At 39.1% G+C, this 19,116-nt stretch overlaps 1 long non-coding RNA gene across 2 annotated transcripts in view; it reads left to right on the top strand.

The window, feature by feature from the left end:
• Positions 1–17,862, top strand: part of LOC108542231 (uncharacterized) — a 43,570-nt gene extending 25,708 nt beyond the window's left edge. For both annotated transcript variants that reach the window (XR_001889197.1, XR_001889196.1), the window contains exon 3: positions 17,624–17,862. This is a non-coding gene — a long non-coding RNA (uncharacterized LOC108542231). The remainder of the gene's footprint in view (positions 1–17,623) is intronic.
• Positions 17,863–19,116: the final 1,254 nt, after the last annotated feature.

Raw genomic sequence — 19,116 nt, 5'->3', positions numbered from 1 at the left:
GCTGATGATTCACTCAAAATGTTTTTCCATATAACATTTAATAACTCATCTTTGAAATGGCATTTTTAATAATATTATAGCCTCAATTTACAACCTAATGCTCAAATTATATGGATGCCAAAGTGAAATGGCTCAGGTACAAATCGTGACAAAAGTAACAACTATTACTTTGACAAGCGTTTAGGAAGGACTTACCTGAAAAATGAACAGAAAACACTCTCATGAGCAGCATGGTGCTTATTACTTCTTATCCTCAAAATAATGGAGAATTCAAATCAAAGACTCATGTAGACAGGAAAAGCAGAAACAACATAAAAGAAAAACAGAGCATGCTTAGCCAATTCACACATCAGTTTTATTTGATTGCAAAGAGCTTTGAAATAAAATAAGCCAGGCCGGGTGTGGTGGCTCACGCCTGTAATCTCAGCACTTTGGGAGGCTGAGGCGGGTGGATTATCTGAGGTCAGGAGTTCGAGACCAGCCTGACTGACATGGAGAAACCCCATCTCTACTAAAAATACAAAAATTAGCCGGGTGTGGTGGCGCATGCCTGTAATCCCAGCTACTCGGGAGGCTGAGGCAGGAGAATCCTTGAATCAGGGAGACGGAGGTTGAAATGAGCTGAGATCGTGCCATTGCACTCCAGCCTGGGCAGCAAGAGTGAAACTTCGTCTCAAAAGAAGGAAAACAAAGAAAGAAAGAAATAAAATAAGCCAATTATCAAGTCACATACCTGAAAGGAGCATGTCCTTTTCAGGTGGTCATACAATGGTCGCAACGAAGAGTAGGTTGTGTTGGACTATTTGCTGTTCATCATTACATTTCCAAGTGTATGAAACATGAACACACAGACAGATGGCTTCTTCTAGCTAGATCTGTGATGGGACTAAATCAGGGTATTCCTTCAGATGAAGAAACAGTCCTGTTCTGGTGGTATCTTGCAGAGGGATTCAGGATCCCACTTGACCAGCTCCTATTCTTTGACTTGAGACAGCCAAGTTCTGTCCCCATTTCAAGAATATCAGGGGCCTCTCCCTTTTTCTTTCACTTCTTAGCTCAATTAGGCCTCTGGAGGAAACAAAACCCAGAGTATCTTCCTGAAGATGTAGAAGCAGCCTCTAGGCCAGGCCTAGACTAAGGTAGGGTTTCCAGGTCACCCAGTTACATTCGAATTGTAGATCAACGATGAATGATTTTTAGTATAAGTATGTAGCATGAAAGTATTTGGGATATACTTAGTCTAAAACAAATCATTCATTGTTGATCTGAAATTCGAATGTCACTGGGGATCTTGTACTTTTTACTTGCTAAACCTGGACACTCTTGCTGCAGGAGACACTTTTAAGTGATGGCATTATTATTTTGGCAGTTGTTGAAGAACCAAAAATTAGGCCTAAAGCAAAATCCAATGGCTGAAAATAACATGAACTAGAACTTCCAGAGTAGTAAGAAATTTCTTTTAGTTTCAATGTAAATATCCAACAAAGGTTGGGCTGAGGTCCTTTATAATAAAATGACCAAAACTAGGCCCCTTTGGTTATTTGGGGAGGGGAGCTTAAGAAAATTCATACTGATCTATTTATTCAGTTTTTGAAAATGTAAAACCCTTATGTGCTTATTGCAATAGGCAAAGCTAATTAACTCTAATTTATCTCATTGACTTTATCCACTGTTTGTTACATTCCTACCATCTTCACTGATTGCCAAGGAGGATTTTTTGTATTTGTGCATTAACATACTTCCTTTTTCCTAATCCTGTGAGATGAGTTGCCCACAGGCTTTCTGCTGGTTGAATGGCTAAAATGACTTGATGAGAGGTAATATTTTCAACTCTGGTTTTGTAAAATGCTTTACGTACACAATTCTATGAGGTTAGTATTAACATTTTCATCTCACAAGTGAGAAAACTAAGACCCAGAGAAGTGAGTGGCTTAGCTGTGGTGGGTGGTATTGTCAGAGGTGTGTAAACCAGAGCAACTCCATCTTGAGTAGGGGCTGAGTAAAATGAAGCTGAGACCTACTGGGCTGCATTCGCAGGAGGTTAGGCATTCTAAGTCACAGGATGAGATAGGAGGTCTGCACAAGATACAGGTCATAAAGATCTTGCTGATAAAACAGGTTCCAGTAAGGAAACCGGCTAAATCCCACCAACACCAAGATGGTGCCAAGAGTGGCCTCTGGTCGTGCTCACTGCTACACGCTCACAAATGCCATGACAGTTCACAAATGCCATGGCTACATCAGGAAGTTACCCTATACTGTCTAAAAAGAGGAGGCATGAATAATCACCTCTCGTTTAGCATATAATCAAGAAATAACCATAAACGTGGGCAACCAGCAATGCTCAGGGCTGTTCTGTCTATGGAGTAGCCATTCTTTTATTCCTTTACTTTCTTAATAAACTTGCTTTTGTTTTGCACGGTGGACTCGCCCTGAGTTCTTTGTTGCGTAAGATCCAATAACCCTCTCTTGGGGTCTGGATGGGGATCCCTTTCCAGTAACACTACGGCTGTGAAGAACAAAGCTGGTCTTTCAATTCCAGTGAAGAATTCTTAGTTGGATGGTCCTCCATGCTACCTCTTTCTTTCTTCTCTGAAGCCCTGCAGAGGGACCTGAATGTGTACAATCAAACTCTGCACATTTGTAGATGGCAGTGAGATGAAAGTGAGCCCTCTGAGGAGACAGTGAAAATTCAGGGGAAGAACAATTGGCACTTGTGTGTGTCCTGCTATCTTCATTTCCATTCTTAGTTCATTCATCCATTAGTCATCATTTATTGAATGCTTTAATGCCACACCCGATCAGATTTTGTTTTCTCCAGAGTTATTTGTGCATCCTTTGGAAAATTTTGTGTTTGTTTATTTAAAGGATGCCTCCCTACAAATGCAAAAAAAATCTCGAATATATGATTCATTGAAAATTGCTCACTACTGTCTTGGAATGCTTTCCTGGACCCAGCATTTGATCTTGTTTAATGCCATATTCAAAAGCCATTTAGGAGGGGGTCTACTCATTCTAACTTTAAACAGTTAATCTAGTCTCATTGTTTGAATATTCTTTTTGATTGATTCACTTTGTCTTATTGTATTAAATTTATTTAAGTGCTTCTGGTTTATAATTGTGTGGAATTTGGGAGTAATTCACTCAAAGGTATATACCCTATAAATCAATTACTTTACCTTTTCTGTTAATGTTTAACTGGTTCTATTGAAAAAAAAAAAAAAGCAAAAGAAAGCCCAAGATACAGCTTTTGTTAAAGTGAGGAGAAAAAGTATGCCAATTCCATTTAGAAAAGACCTTTAAAAACCCACAGTGATTATACAAAAGGGAGTAAAAGCATTTTAGGGAGAAATGAAATAAATGGTAAACAGTCATACCTCCAACATAGAGAATGCGTCATTTCTTCATTTAAAAGAAGATGCTGGAAGTCAGAAAAGCTGATGTTCTTTGTAAGAAAGAGAGCAGAGGTTGGGCTTTTTTTTTTTTTTTTTTTTTTTTCCCCTAGCATTTTATAGTACTCATAGACGCCATCCTGTTAATTACTTATACTCTTATAAATTACCCTATGAATCAGCTTTTCAAATTCTGAAAACCAAGTCAAAAGAGAAAAGGCTCAGGTCTGTGTCATTTGCACTTTAACTGGGCCTGAAATTTTGTTTATCCAGATAATATTTATACACTTCCGTGAAAGGAAAATACGTCTTGAGATCCCAAAATCACTAAGCCAAAGAGAAAAGTCAAGCTGGGAACTGCATAGGGCAAACCTGCCTCCCATTCTATTCCCAAATAAAATAGCTACAAAGATTTAAACAAACAAACAACAAGGACGACATAACTCCCTCACAATTTGCCCACAAGGAAATTTCTTACGGACAAAGGAAGGACGGAACTCAAAGTCCTCTCTCTGCTCACATGAGACAAATGCATAGCTGATTGCTTCCTCTGACTTACTGTTTCACTAAAGCCAGACTAAGGCATAAGTCACTATTCCTGTAAATTGCGTATTCAGTGAAAGGCTAACCAGTAACTCAAAAGAATGCAACCATTTGTCACTGACCTATCTATGACCTGGAAGCCCCCTCCCACTTCTAGTTGTCCTGCCTTTCTGGACTGAACCAATGTACAATGTACATCTTACATATATTGATTGATGTCTCACATCTTCTTGAAATGTATAAAGCCAAGATGTGTCCTGACCACCTTAGGCACGTATCAGGACCGCCTGAGGCTGTTTCACAGGTGTGTCCTTAACGGTGGCAAAATAAATTTTCTAAATTGACTGAGACCTGACTCAGATATTTAGGGTTCACACTTCCAGCACCTAAGTATAAGGGCATCTTTCATGCTGCTTTTATTTAGAAAGTTGTTTTCAATTATAAATATCTGTGGAAGAAGATTGCAACCAATACTTTTCGTAAACCATGTTACCATGGATGTCCATGCATACATTACTCAGGCATGCTGTCACGGCAAAGGGTAGAAACGACATTGGGTGAAATTACATAGAAACATCTCACAGTACCACATTTGTAAGAATTAATAAGCAAGATAAATGCAATTGGGAGAATTACTATGCTTCTTCTAGGGAGTGAGCTTTTCCTAACAGAGGAGAAACAAAGAAGAAATTGTGATCCATGGTTTTTTAGCAGTGAGATCTCTTTTAGTTGACTCATCTAATGTGAAAATGAAATGAAACATCATCTATTACGCCGTCAAGAAGATAATTAATGAGGCACTCCTTTTTAAACGAAGGCCTAAGGGAATAAAGCAACCGGCCTCAAATTTATAAAGGGAAAAGTGGTTACATGTTTCAAAGAATACTAAGTCAAAATCACACCATTAATGTTTGAATTTGAGTTCTTATTTGGTTTAAAATGAGTTGTAACCCATGCTGAGTGTCTCTGTGGGTGCTACACATCAGTTGTAATTACTATCTTCAGTAAGGTAAGGGGAAAAAGGAAGACTTTTCCTTTCAGCCTCTTTGCTATAAGATTTTTCTTGGACAAAGTCAGACAGATTATAAATGTAGAAGCCCCTCAAATGCATGCCCCAACTTCAAGGTGAATCTTTCGGCCATTGTTCTCCCCTAAATTTCAGATAAACAAATAGCTGCCTGAAATGAGGAAGAGATTTAGAACAGAGTGGGATCTCAAGTTTTGGATTCCTTGACTATCAATTTCAGGCCTTGGCTTGGATGATCTTTAACAATAATAATAGCATTATGGAGTGCCAACTGCATGCTAAGTACTTTACTTGCATTGTCTTCTTTAATCCTTGTCACAAACTTTGTGGTGGGGACAATTATTACTCCCATTTTAAAGTTAGGGAAACAGGCTTAGAGAGTAAAAATACCTTGCTGGAGATCTTACGCTTACAGCTGATAATGGGCAGAATTTGAATACATGTCTGATTATTTAAGGGCCCAAGTTTAAACTCTGCTTCTATCCAATTGCATGTGCCAATCTGGGGTTGGAGGGATCTGAGGGTCACCACCTGGGATGCGGGGCAATGTGTTGAGTACTGCACAACAGAGTGAAGGGCTGCTTCTTCACTCTCCAGAGTGGAGAATACTCAAGGATCAAAGAGGTTAACATTACCTTTCTAGAAAGGGGGAAATTCACTTTTCAGTTCTGAAAGACCCACAAATGTACATGCTTATATTCTCTTTGTAATGGGTTGAATTGTGTCCCCTGTTAAAGAAAATCAGGGCCAGACAGAAGTTAAAGCAGTGAAAGTCAATTGTATTCAAAAAGAAACTATTACAATAGGGGAGAAGAGACCTCAGTATAGAACTTGGAATGCAGCAATTTTGAATACAGCATGACGAAGTGGGAATTTATGGCCAAGGAGCAGGATGGGGTTCAATGGATGGAAAATTACTAAGAGGAAACATTAGGAGTAAGGGGGGCTCTGGCTAAACTGACTTGATAGGACTCTTGCTGAACGGAGGCCAAGGTCATCAGATACCAAAAGTGGGGGATGAGGCATTGGATCTGAGGAGGAAGGTGCCAAGGTTGAGGATTCTTGCTAAACTGACTTACCAGGATTCTTGCTAAAACTGGATTTTAATGGAAGAATACAAAGGTTTAGGTCTAGTTTTTTTTTGTTTTTTGTTTTTTTTTTAAACAGCTCAGAGGAGCCTGGCCAAAGGTTATTTAGAAAGAGTCTTTGTCAACCCCCAAAATCCACATGTTGAAGCCCTAATGTCAAGTACTTCAGAATGTTCCTGTATTTGGAAATAGACCCTTTAAAGAATTCACTAAGGTTAAATGAGGACATATGGGTGGGCCTGAATATATTTGGAGATAGGCCCTTCAAAGTAGGGCAGGCCTAATCCAATCTGACTAGTGTCCTTTTATAAGAAAAGGATATTTGGACACAAAAAGAGACACCAGGCATGCATGTATACAGAGGGAAGACCACGTGAGGGCGCAGTGATAAAGGAAAAACTTTGTCCGAATGAAATTTAAAGGAGTTTAATTGAGCAATGAACGATTGGTAAATTGACCAGCTCCCAGAATCAGATTCAGAGACTTCAGGGGTACCTCATGGTCAGAACAAATTTATGGACGAAGAAAGAAAAGTGACATACAGAAATCGGAAGTGAGGTACAGAAACAGCTGGATTGGTTACAGCTCAGTGTTTGCCTTATTTGAGCACAGTTTGAACACTCGGCAGTGTATGAGTAGTTGAAGTATGGCTGCTGGGATTGGCCAAGACTCAGCGATTGTTACAGGCGCATACCCCTAAGTGAGAGTTTCAATCTTGTCTACCTATTAAGTTAGGCTTCAGTTCGCCCACAAGGACTCAAATATAGAAGTATGGAGATTTCTCAGGCCATATTTAGTTTGCTTTAACAGCAGTAAGAAGGTGGCCATCTGCAAGCCAAGGGGAGAGGCCTCAGAAGGAAACCAAACCTGCGGGCACCTTGGTCTTGGACAGCTTCCAGAACCATGAGAAACTTCTGTTGTTTAAGCCACACAGTCTGTGGTATTTTCTTATAGCAGCCCTAGCAAACTAATACACTCTCTGAAGATCAATTTATTTTTATTTTTTAACGTGGGGTCTCACTATGTTGCCCAGGCTGATCTTGAACTCCTAATCTCAGTCTATCTTCCTGCCTCAGCCTCCCCAGTAGCTGGAACTGCAGGTGCCTGCCACCATCCCTAGTGTGATGATCAATGTTAATGAGCATCTTTAAGTAGAAGAGAGAAGTAATTGCTTAAGAGAGAAAAGGAAAAAATTGAAAAATATTCAATTTATTAATTTAGGTAATAGAGACATTTAAAAATATCAAGTGAACTCTGTTGGACCAAATTTCTTTAGAAGTATGTCCCAGCTATACTCACTGGTCCTGCAGGGTTTTTTTGTGGGTTAGTGGGGTAAGCCCTTTATCTTAAAAGAGCTTTTCTTACTGAAAGTCCTTTTCTTAAGGGACCACAAGAAAAGACAAATCTTGATTATAAACCCATTGAACTACGTAATCTAAATAGCTCCCAGGGGAGAAAAAAACCTTCTTAGAACACATGCCCTTTCATTTCAAAATGATGGCTCCAGGAGCATTTCCTTCATAAACCATGAAATGTCCAATGACAGAACAAACCTATTAAATTAGACTCATTTCTAATTAAATTCAAACCAGAGATACGCTAGAAGTGAAGCAGTCCTCACAGTTGTCTCAGGTTTATCATCAACTGTGGAAGTAACTAGTAACTAGGTGAGTCACTTTTCCTCTCTGGGTTAATTTCCTCATCTTGAGAATGAGAATCAGAATGCATTTCCTCACCAATATTTGGTAAGGATTAAGGCGATGTAAATTGTTGTGAAATATTTAGGATAACAATGGGCTAGATACGTGTAAGGCAGTGTACATTCAACATTTTAAAAATTGGTTTTGTGTAGGCCGGGCGTAGTGGCTCATGCCTATAATTCCAGCACTTTGAGAGGCTGAGGCGGGTGGATCACTTGAGGCCAGGAGTCTGAGACCAGCCTGGCCAAATGGCGAAACCCCATCTCTACTACAAATACAAAAATTAGTCTGGTGTGGTGGTGCATACCTGTCATCCCAGCTACTCGGAAGGCTGAGGCAGGAGAATCACTTGAGCCCAGGAGGCAGAAGTTGCAGTGAGCCAAGGTCGATCATGTCACTGCACTCTAGCCTGGGCAGCAGGTTTCATAAAGTTCTAAAAAAAAAACCTTTGGAAATATAGCAGAAAAAAGAAAAGGCTTATTGAAGTTCTAAAAAAAAAAACCTTTGGAAATATACTAGAATGATCCTCAAGTGGATCCTATAAGGCACATACTAATTAGCTTTCTTTTGTCGCTGTTGTTTTGCGACAGGGTCTCACTCTATTGTCCAGGCTTAAGTGCAGTGGCACCATCTTGGGCCACTGCAGCCTCAACTTCCCAGGCTCAGGTGATCCTCCCCCTTCAGCCTCTCGAGTAGCTGGGACTACAGGCACGTTCCCCCACATTTGTCTAATTTTTAAACCTTTTGTAGACACAGAGTCTCCAGATGTTAGCCAGGCTGGTCTTGAACTTTAATGCTGGAGCAATCTGCCTGCTTCAGTCTCCTAAAGTGTTGAGATTAAGACAAAAGCCACCGTGCCCAGTCAGTTTTCGTAAATAAATTGCTTAACCTCTCACTGAAGTAACGATATTACTACACAAAATAATGACAAGAAAATTACATAAACACAGAAGTTTTTCATATATCACGTGTGCTGTTCTTCCACAATTTTCTCAAAGGCATAGATTCACCTCCAAATTTCTGAGCAACTGTTTTGAAAGCTTTCTGCAATGAAGCCTCCAAAACCAAACCCCTTTGTCGCTCTCATTCATAACAACATCCCCTACACCACTTTCCTGATTCTTCAGCATTGTCTGAGCCTCTCTTCTCTCTTTCAGAAACTCAGCCTCTGCGGGATTCAATGATCATGTGCACAGAAATGGTGGCCAAAGCAATATCCCAACTGTTGTCTGTGTTGAAGCTGCCAAACTTAAAATGTGTGTATGTGTGCTTGTGTGTGTGTTTTCCATCTTCTCCTCTCTACTCGCCCTGTCTCAGTGTCTTAGCCAGGCATGGTAGCTCTCACTGGTGGCCCTAGCTACTTGGGAGGCTGAGGTGCAAGGATCACTTGAGCCTGGGAGGTTGAGGCTGCAGTGAACCATGATCATGCCACTGCACTCCAGCCTGGGTGACAGAGTGAGACCTCATTTCAAACAAAGCAAAACAAAAACGAAAAGAAGAAGAAATATAAAAACGGAGACTCAATCCCACTGAAGACCTCTGGGAAATGCTACAGAGCACACCTTATGAAGATGAGGGGTATTTTCCAACTCCTATCAGGGATTGGTGAATCAATGCCATCAGCATTAAGTTCATATTCTTCGCTTTAGTTTCAATTCCTCTCTCTCCTTCCCCCCTCCTTTCATCTGTTCTTTCACAAAGCCAGTGGATTCTTATCCCACTAATGAATGTGTCTCAGCTGCACATTTCCTTTTTTCCTTCCACATCTACTCATAAGCCCCTTGAACAGAGTTCTGCAGATCCTCTGAGCTGGAAGCTCTGTCTCCAGTCTCACTCCTGCTCCCAGCCTGGCTAATACTCTGGTTTCTCTTCAGATTGCATATTTTTTTCTCCTTTTACCAACTTAGCTGTGCTCTGTTGCGCCAATACCATTGACAAAAAGTTTTTTCTCCTACTCAAATGGGGGCACTGCTTATTATATTAAAGCCTATTTGGCCCAATCTTTCCTTTTTTCTCAAACTTAACCCCAGAAAATGAAAATTACTTACTGTCTTTTGGGTGATCTGTATCCTCTCCTTGGCCTGTGCTTCTTTTCTGGCCATATCCTACCATTCTCTCATTCAGTCTCTGCATTTCAACCATCCTTGCTTTCTTTCAATTCCTAGAACTGCCATGCTCCCTCCCACCCCAGGGCCTTAGTACATGCTATTCCCTCCTTGTCTGTAATACTCTCTGCTCTTCATCTACTAACTCTTTCTCCTCTTTCTCTTTGCTTAGTTAAGCCTAACGGATCCCCTGCCCACCATTCAGCCCTCATTTTCTGTCCCCAACAGGTTAGATTGCCTTGTTTCATTCTCTTATCATGTGTGTATTTCATATCACTTCTCATGATTGCAGTTAATTAATTAATTGCATGGTTACTTCAAATATCTGGTGCTCCTAGCAGTCTGAAAATTATGTGAGTGCCTGTGTTGTTCACTGATGTGTCTCTAACATCTAGCATGATGCTTGGTATATTGCAAGTTCTTGTTGTGTATAGAAGAATGAATATGTGCAATGTACACTATCTAGCTCTGAAGGCTTTGCCTTTCTCCTACTGTGATGCCCACCACCTTCCTCATTTAGATGAAACACTTTGTAGATAACTATGCTCAATAAACATGACTGATGTTTATTGGTGGATCCCTGGGCCAGCAGTTTGAGAGACCACTTATAAATACAAAGTGCACAAAATCATTCTTGTTCTTTGACCAAAAAATCATATTGTGTATCAATTTCAAATTAACTATAATGAAACAATAATATTCTCAGGGACTTGATAACAACGTTGACAGTTGGAGACTCTTAAAAAAAATAAGATGACTTTGGGAACTTGTTAAAGCTTGTGTTTACCCTCAAATTTAAGGGAGAATGCATATGGCACTAATAGAAGTTAGACAATAGAGTGATGACTTAATGCTTTGGAAATTTAGGGGACAGGTGTGACAGCCTATTGTGTCTCAGAACAAGCAATTTGAACAAAGACATAAAGTATACAAATGGGAAGAGAATTTGATTTCACTTAATTTTATTTGATAGAACTTAACACTTGAACAACTGCTGTTTGCTAGACTTTAAGAGTTTTAGAATTCCCCTTTCTCCCTAATGGATCCCAAAGGGAAATGTATCCATTTGTTTCATGGCAAATGTTCAATTGCAGATTTGAGGGATAATAAAAGCTCTTACCTTACTATTTAATTATTCAGTTGACTGCTAGAAGATTAAGCTACCTAAATGGGTTTGTAACTCAGAAATGACAATATATGTTTATTTTAAAAGATACCCATGTAATTCCAAGACAAACTAGTGGCAATCTAGATTTTTTTATGACAGTAGCAATTTGGAAATTATGCAAAAAGTTCAAAAAAATTGGCAGTCATAAGTTTGCTTTTTTACTTGATAGTCTTAAATATGCTTTCTGTGACAAGCATTATATTCCTGGAACTTCTACACTGAACACCCCAGAGTGAATAACTGCATAAAAGGTAACAATGAGATATTTATGAATATAATATTTTCTATTCAATGATTACATTTTCTATAAGAAGAGTTTGATGTATATTTAATGCTAGACCTACTTTAAAATATGTACACATTACTAAAGGGAAAACACATTAAAAGAAACCACTGTATTATCAATTTCTGGTAAAACTTTAAAATGTTGTCATTAATTATAGATGGAGCACTTTTCCTGTGATATATTCCTATTTGTTTGACACCTGGCAGGGCCTGCACCAATTTATTCACTTTCTCTGTTACACAGCATTCAATCCCTGGGGCCATTATTTCCAAGGGAAACCAAGTAACATAACTAGAAGTCTCCATGAATGATTCATACTAGAACACTCTAGAACATGCTGTCCAATGGGATATGCTGACTGACTAATCCAAATTGACAGCTGGAGCTTCTGTGGTGTCACAAGGAAGTGATCCACTTGCCAGATCCTCGAGATTAGCTAAACGCTTTCAGCAGCTGCTGAGCCTCATAGGTCTCCCCTTGTCTGCACATAGTATCTGCAATGTTATTGGGATAGACCATTACCTAAACAAACACACGTGCATAAACACTGTAAAATAGCTGCTTGTCTCTGGTACCTCCGAGACACTTAGTAGCATCTTTATCTCTTTAATATTGAATAACCTCTTCACTATTATAGAAGCAGTGCATTTATATTTATAGAAAATTAGGAAACACAAACAAAAACTTCACCTTCCCATCACCCAGAATCACCATATGTTAGACCTTTGTCCATATGCTTCCAAATCTTTATATATTTGTACATATATTTGTATTTATCTACACACATATTTATATGGATTTTGCTTTACCAGTGTGAGATGACACTCCATTCACTGTCTTAAAACTTGCCTTTTCAGCCAATGATCTTTACCTTTCCACTTCAGTACTTATTTTTTGAGAGAGGGTCTCACTCTGCCACCCAGGCTGGAATCCAGTAGTGCAAACACTGCTCACTGCAGCCTCTACCTCCTGGGCTCAGGTGATCCTCCCACCTCAGTGTCTTGGGTAACTAGGTCTACAACTACTGCCACACTGGGCTAATTTTGTTGTTGTTGTTGTATTTTTTGTAGAGACAGGGCATCACTATGTTGCCCAGGATGGTCTTGAATTCCTGGGCTCAAGTGATCTGTCCACCTCAGCCAAGCCACTGTGTCTGACCCACTCAGTACATTTTTATGTCATTGAATAGCTAAACCATATTCAAATGTCCCCAATTAAGCTAAAAAGATCTTTATAACTGGCTTCTTCTCTCTAGGAATCCTATCAAGTATCAGATCTGGCTGACATATTCCTTATTTCACCCAGTGTATCCTGATTTCCTTTTCGATGACATTGACTTGTTGAGGACACTGGACTGGTTTTCCTGTGGAATATCTCACCTTCTAGATTTGTCTGATTGCTTCCTTGCTGTGCCATGTAGCTGATTCCTGTACCCCTCTATCTCCTGCAAATGATAGGTTAGATCTAAAGGACTGATAGATTCACGACAAGCATTTTTTGCTAGAATACACCATAGGAGATTCTGTATTTAGAACTGCACTACTCAGTGTGGTAGCTACCAGCCACATGTACCTATTTTAATTTAAGCTTAAATAAAATTCAGTTCCTCAGTTGTATTAGCCACATTTCAAGTGCTCAATAGTCCCATGTGGCTAGTGGCTACCATTTAGGCAAGGCAGATATGAAATATATCTTTCATTGAAGAAAATTCTACTAGACATACTAACTAGAGAATGAGTCCATTTCTCCATCTCTTGAATCTGGGCATCGCTATGCAACTTTCTTCGGGCCAATAGGATACTAATAAACATCATGCAATCAGAGGCTCAGAAAATGCTTGTGTACCAGGGCTTTCCCTCTTTTGCTATTGAAACCTTAAGAACACCATGTGAAGGGGCTCAGTTTAGCCTACTGGGGGATGAGACACCACATGGAGCATGGCCCCAGCTAGTCCAGATGAGTTCCCAGAGATGTGAGTCAAGCCATCCTAAATCATCTCAACAGACCATGTGAAGGGAGGCCTCAGCCATCCAGCCATCTCTACTAACTGCCAGACATTTGTATGAGGTAATCTGGGATCCATCAGCCCTAGCTGGGCCACCAGCTGTCTGCAGAGACCAATAAAGCTGGCCCAGACAGAAGAACCAACCAGCTGACCCACAGAGTAATGAAGAATCAGAAGTGATTATTGTTTTTAGTCACTAGATTCTTTGAATGATTTGTTACTCAGCAATAAATAACTGATACATGATCAGAAAGGAATTTATATAATGTTACTTTGGTCTTATGTCTTGTTCTATATCCCACTCACTTAATATGTAAATCTTGCCTAAATCAATAATTTCATTAGGTTTTGTAAGATGAGGTTTTCAAACTTTATCATTTCTTCTACATTTGTTAACTGGCATTCTTTTGTAAAGTAGAGCTTCTCTTCATCAGGTGGGCTAGTTGTCTATCCTGTCATATAGTTCCTACTGGAAAAGGCAAAATGTTTAATTTTTTTCCTTTAATGACCAACTAAAAAATAAGGAGTGGTTTAATGGCCATCTCATGTGATGTCTTTTCAGGTTTTCTCTTTTTTTAGTAACTTTATGAAGTCACACATTTTATTTATTAAATACATTCTATCTATAATCATTATTTCATTAAATTTTATTGTGGTAAGAAAACAACATGAGATTTCTCATTTACAAATTAAAAAATTGTAAGAAACACAAATTTTTAAGTGTTCAATACATTATTGTTGACTGAGGGCACCATGTTGCACAGTAGACCTCTAGAGCTTATTCATCTTGCTTGACTGGAACTTTATGTCTGTTGTTGCCTCTGTCCCAGAGTTCCAGCTCCTGTCAACCACCATTCCACTGTTTTAAATTTTAGTACTTTGAGATGGGAGTCCCACTGTCTTGCCCAGGCTGGTCTTGAACTTCTGGGCTCAAGCGATCTTCCTGGCTCAGACTCCTGTATAGCTGGGATTACAGGCATGAGCCAGTGTGTGATTCCATAAATTTGACTGCTTTAGGTACTTCATATATGTGGAATCATGCAATATCTTGCTTTCTGTGACTGCTTTACTTAGCATAATATTCTCATAAAGTTCATCTATGTTGTCACATACAAAGTTCCTTCTTTTTTAACTTTGGTCTGGTTTTTTTTTTTTTTTTTTTTTTTTTTGAGGACAGAGTCTTGCTCTGTGCCCAGGCTGGATGCGAGTGCCGATCTCGCTTCCACTGCAAGCTCCCCTCCCGGGTTCACGCATTCTCCTGCCTCAGCCTCCCGAGTAGCTGAACTACAGGCTGCCCACCACCTCACCCGGCTAGTTTTTGTATTTTTTTTTTTTTTTTTTTTTTTCAGTAGAGAACGGGGGTTTCACCGTGTTAGCCAGGGATGGTCTCGATCTCTGCCTCGTTGATCCACCCGTCTCGGCCTCCCAAGTGCCTGGGATTACAGGCTTGAGCCACCGTGCCCGGCCTTAACTTTGAATAATATTCCACTGTGTGGATATACCACATTTTCTTTACTATTAATTTTCTCATGAACATTTAGTTTATTTCCATATCTTGGCTGTTATGAATAACCATTGTGTATGGTATAAAATAAGGATTCCGATTTCATTCTTTGGCAGACGGATATCCAGTTTTCCAACATCATTTATTAGAGACTGTCCTTTCCTCATTGTATATCTTGATACCCTTATTGAAGACCAGTTGACCATATATTATGCATGGATTTATTTCTGGGCTATTTTTTCTATTGGTCCACATGTCTGTCTTTATGCCAGTACAGACATATATACTATATTGTTTTCATTACTGTAGCTTTGCAATATATTTTGAAATCAGGAAGTATTATGCTTCCAGCTTTGGTCTTCTTTCCCAAGACTGATTTTGGTTATTCCTGCCTGTGGTCTTTTGTGGTTCCATATGAATTATAGAATTCTGTTTCTGTAAAAAATGTCATTAGGATTTTGATATTGTATTGAATCTGTAGATCACTTTGGAAAGTATGAACATTTTAACAATACAGTAGTTCCCCCGCACACTTATCTGCAGGTTTGCTTCCTGTGGTTTCAGTTATCCATGGTCAACCACAGTCTGAAAATATTAAACAAAAAATTACAGAAATAATTCATTAGTTTTCAATTCTGTGCCATTCTGAGTAGCATGATGAAATCTCATGTTATGTTGCTCTGTCCTACCTGAGACATGAATCATCCCTTTGTCCAGCATATCCATCTTATATATGCCACCCACCCATTAGTCACTTAGCAGTCATCTCAGTTATGAGATTAAAAAAACATAGTATATTTAGGTTTCAGTATTATCTGTGGTATCAGGCATCCACCAGGGGCCTTGGAATGTATCCCCCATGGATAAAGGGGGACTTTTGTATTAAGTCTTCCAAACGATGAACATGGATGTCTTTCCATTTGTTTGTGTCTTGTTTAACTTATTTTATCAATGTTTTGTAGTTTTCAGTATTCGAGTCTTTCACCTCATTAGTTTATTCCAGTATTTTACTTTTTTGGTGCCATTTTAAGTATGATTACTTTCCTAATTTCCTTTCCAGGTAGTTCATTGTTAGTGTATAGATATGTAACTGATTTTGATATGTTGGTTTTGTATCATGCAACTTTACTGAATTTGCTTATTATTAATAGTTCTAAAGGATTTTCTAATGGAGTCTTTAGGGTTTTCTACATATAACTTCATGTCATCTGCAAACGGAGACAATTTTACTTCTTCCTTTCCAATTCAGATGCCTTTTGTTTCTTTTTCTTCTTAATCATTATTCTTTTTGATGCTCAGTTGACCCAACTGTAACCAGAAGCCCCTTCATACTGCCTTCTATGTTATTTTGACACAAATTTACTAATCTTGGAAATTTCCTTGCTCTCTGGTAGAACAAGTTCTCTCCAGCTCACCAAGTATCTTCTTTGTTTCAGATCCACCATTTCTCTAAGGAGTGCCAGGTCCTTTAAGTAGGATTTTCTGTAGTGTTCATTTCTACTGAGATGACATGACTTGCAGGCCATTCCATTTATAGAAATATAATTTGGTACAAGGACTTCCTTTCCCAGACTCCTCATTTTGCTTCATTCTCAAATTAGCTCACAGCAGTTCTCACTCAAGGTGCAACCCTCTCCTGTGTTTGGTCATTAGGAGATTTGCAGTTTGTAGGAAATTTCACCATTCTGTTTTCCTTCCTGTTGCACCATGGTTGATTTCATGCCAATTCTGCTACCTTGGGGTTTGAGGTTTTCTAAAATCTCTTAGTTTTGCTAAAGATGTTGATGTTGTCCATGAGTTTTGTCTTTTCTTATTCATGATGTCCTGTGTGCTTTTCAGAAATTGAGGTAGAACAATTGAAAACTGAGTGCTCTAATTTCTATACTCAATCCTCAATGGGTCGGCAAGTGACCCAGGCCAGGTTCATCAGAATGGTTCATCCTTCCGGTCATGGTTATTGGGCAGAGAAAGGCACTATTTAATCAAAAATCATGTGGACCTTTTGCTGGAACTATTGGGTTAGAGGAACCTAATGGATGAAAGCCTGGAATTGCTGATAGCTAATGGAGAGACCCTGACTGACTGAGCCTAAAGCCAACATAGATAAGAGAATGGAAAGGTGAAAAGAGACAGGCTGCTGAGGACTTCATTTGAGCATCTGGGTCTGGCATTCCCTGGAGCCAGACCAAACCTAGGTTTTTCACTTATGTAATTTTAAAAATTCCTTTTGGTTAATGAAAATAATTAGGATGAAGTGCTGATCCCAGCAAGCGGCACACAGTAAGCCCCCAATATATGCTATCATTGTTATTTTTGAAACCAATTTGAGTTGGGTTTCTATCATTTGCAACTACAATAATAATGACAACTAAGAAAATAATACCAAAGATTTTTGAGAACTGTGCTAGGTACTTTACATATTACTTCACTAAATCCTCACTTCAAGCCATGAGGTAAGTATTCTTATTCACATTTTATAGAGTTAAAAAGGAACTAAAGCTTCAAGAAGCTTAAGTACTTTGGTCACAGAGCTAGTAAGCTGGGATTCAACCTTAGCATGTAGTGCCTCAAATCACTTAAAAAATTATTTGTGATTTTAAAAATAATTAAAAAATAGACACTTAATTGAAATCAGCCAGAAAACCACCTACAACATTATGCTTTGTCAAGAAATATGTCTGTGTGTTTAGAGTCTACGCTTTGTTAATGGCTCATGAAGTTGGAAGCTGCGCCGATTCTCCCAATAGTGCACTGTAATGGATTTACACCAGATTTTATAACCAAATGCCCAATTTTGCTTTGCAGAGCTCTTCATGTTGATTTCTTTGAAAACTGCCAATTGCAACAATTAGTAGAGTAGCTGAACAACTGAACATAGTGGGATAAAGAAGACCAGATTTCTAGGACAATGCCTTATTTATGAGAGGAAATTCTATTCAGCAGTCTCTCGCTTCTAAAGCAATGAAATTTCTTCTCCTAGACAAATATGAACAGCATGTTTCAAAATATGCACTCTTTACCATTTAATGGAAATGATTTCATGAAAGTGTTACAAATGGAATTAAATTACTACCCATTTTCTTTTAAATATGTTCAGTAATAAATAAGTTTAACCAAAGTGGTGTTATCATTATATATTCATTTTAACCCCATTTCTTTATAGCACCTTTGTAATAATCATTCCATTAATAAGCTCTAATGCTTTTCTACTTCCTTCAATGAAAAAAAAAAAAACAGTGAAAGGAAAAGAATGAAAATATTCTGTTCCATCAACATCTAATTGGAACTTCTCTCGGGAAAGATTTATTTTTTAGGTAAGATTATATTGCTTTTAATGTCTAAGATAATTCTCTTAAGTTTACAGCCAGCCTGTGTCTGGAAAATTAATTAAAATAATACTATGAGATAGGTACTATTGTTGTCCCCATTTTACAAATAAGAAATCATAGGCTCAGAGAGATTAAATGAGCTGAGAAGCAGCACACAGCTAGTCAGTGAAAGGATATAAACCTAGATGATTAAACATTTATGCTTGCCGTTTCTACTTTTTCTCTTCTAATGAATTTATTGAAGACTTGGGAGTTGTAAAGAATAACTCACATTTGCTCCAGGAATTGCCACTTCCAGAGCCTACTGTCCTGAGCTTATCTTCAGGGACTTACCTGCTTCCCAAGAGACCTCCACAAGCCAGGGATACAGCTAAGCCACTCACTGAGAGATCAAGATCTCCCAGATGGAGGAGAAAAGTTTTCCCTAGCTTCATATCATTCCCAGGTTGACTTCTCAGTCCCTAGAATGACGGACAGTGCTAACATCCAATTCCAAAGAGGGAGGCCCACCACCACACCACCTGGTCCACTCTCAGAACCCTGTTCCATATAGAATGCAGCAGGTGGGATGCTTGGCGCCAGGCATGGTAAAATGGAAAAATGCTGAAGGCTGTGTCTGTTGGGCATGTGCCATCTTACAGAAATGGAAAGTAGATTCCAAACATTCAGTAATTTCATGTTATGGTTCAGGAGTACCGTAGGATCAACTGAATTTTCACTTTTCATCTATTGTAGAGGATAGGTGTTAGAAGGATCCACGTGGATGGCTTCCACCTTCCAGCAGTGGTCAGCAGTCCCATAACTGGAATCGGTCCCTATTGATCTTCCATGGCATTTTGTCCAAGGTCGCTGCCCACCTCCAATCTGATCCTTATTTTGGAGGCAGTGCAGCACAGAGGAAAGAACTAGGCACTGGTGTCTAAGAGATTGGGAATGGAATCCCCATTCTGTTTCTCACTAGCTGTACGG

This window comes from Rhinopithecus bieti, unplaced genomic scaffold, assembly GCF_001698545.2.
Source record: "Rhinopithecus bieti isolate Rb0 unplaced genomic scaffold, ASM169854v2 scaffold_21542, whole genome shotgun sequence".
NCBI classification, from domain to species: Eukaryota; Metazoa; Chordata; class Mammalia; order Primates; family Cercopithecidae; genus Rhinopithecus; species Rhinopithecus bieti.
Note: the sequence above shows the minus strand (reverse complement) of the source record. Positions and strands in the feature narration are given on the sequence as shown.